The 1,685-nt window shown below is 41.2% G+C and overlaps 1 protein-coding gene across 1 annotated transcript in view; it reads right to left on the bottom strand.

Moving 5' to 3' along the window:
• Positions 1-1,685, bottom strand: part of Nbeal1 (neurobeachin like 1) — a 162,006-nt gene that overhangs the window by 17,255 nt on the left and 143,066 nt on the right. The window lies entirely within an intron of this gene.

Here is a 1,685-nt window from a genome sequence, read left to right as displayed (position 1 = left end):
CGGATTTCTGAGTTCGAGGCCAGCCTGGTCTACAAAGTGAGTTCCAGGACAGCCAGGGCTATACAGAGAAACCCTGTCTCGAAAAAAACCAAAAAAAAAAAAAAAAAAAAATGTGAAATCAACATTACTTAGAACAAATTAGTAGAGTTTATGAACTGTTACAATGTTTCTGAAGTAACAGTCTTAGGATGTACCTGATTTTAAAAGTGAGAAGTGTTTTACTCCCTCATTATAGAGCAACAGGTTACCCACCCCCAGATTTAGGAAACTTAAAAAAATATAGATTTTAAAGTGAAAAACTACAGTATCTTGTCAATGAAAACTACTATCAGTACTATGCAATCTGTTTCCTGTGCTACAGCACATCTTTATCATGCTCGAGTGAAAAAATTAGAATGCGACAAACCTAGGTTTAGCTCCTGTGCCAAGATCTCAGATCCCTACTTGCTAGCTCTGTGATTTGGGGTATGGTACCTCTGAGATTTAATCTCTTATCTGTAAAAGGAAAATAATAGTTTCTACTTCACAGGGCTATTGGGTAGATAAATATAAATTCATATAAAACTCACTCATACTCACTGAAATGCCCTAGGATGTATACTCAATAAAATCTGGGGTGAGGAGGACACAACAGCTGCCCCAACACTGGAAGTAACTGGGACCAGTGGGACCTGGGCACCCAGGAACTGTACCCAACCAGTGGCATGGATTCCTTCTGGTCTGGTCTGGTGCCCTGGACAGACCTTGGGTGCCAACTCCACAGCCAGTCCCACAACACTCAGAAGAAGCTCCATTCCCAGGTGCTCTAACACTCCCAGGATCACAGGATCAAGGGTTCCCAGGAGCTTGGTCACACCAGGATCTCAGGGTACCAGAGGCAGCCAGACTCCCAGGAGCTCTGACACACCCAGGATCTCAGGATCACAGGATCCCAGAACTACAAGATCACAGAGACAGCTGAACTCTGAGGAGTTCTGACACAACCAGGGTCACAGGAAGGACAGGATCCAGTCAGATATAGGCAGAGCAGGGAGCACTAGAGATTATCAGATGGCGGGAGGCAAGCATAAAAACATAAGCAACAGAAACCAAGGTTATTTGGCATTATCAGAACCCAATTCTCCAACCATAGCAAGTCCTGGATACATCATCACACCGGAAAAGCAAGATTCAGATCTAAAAATCACTGCTCATGATGATGATAGAGGACTTTAAGAAACACAGGAGAACACAGGTAAACAGGTAGAAGCCCTTATAAAGGAAACACAAAAAGAATTACAAGAAAACACAATCAAACAGGCGAAGAAAAGGAACAAAACCATCCAAGATCTAAAAATGGAAATAGAAACAATAAAGAAATCACAATGGGAGACAACACTGGAAATAGAAAACCTAGGAAAGAGATCAGGAGTCATAGGTGCAAGCATCACCAACAGAATACAAGAGATAGAAGAGAGAATCTCAAGTGTAAAGATACAATAGAAAACATTGACACAACAGTCAAAGAAAATGCAAAAGGCAAAGGCTCCTAACACAAAACATCCAGGAAATCCAGGACACAATGAGAAGAACAAACCTAAGGATAATAAGTATATAAGAGAGCAAAGATTCTCAACTTAAAGGGCCAGTAAATATCTTCAACAAAAGTATAGAAGAAAACTTCCCTAACCTAAAGAAAGAGATGC

This window comes from Mus pahari, chromosome 5 (genome assembly GCF_900095145.1).
Source record: "Mus pahari chromosome 5, PAHARI_EIJ_v1.1, whole genome shotgun sequence".
Lineage (NCBI taxonomy): Eukaryota > Metazoa > Chordata > Mammalia > Rodentia > Muridae > Mus > Mus pahari.
This window is presented reverse-complemented; position numbering and strand designations above follow the sequence as displayed.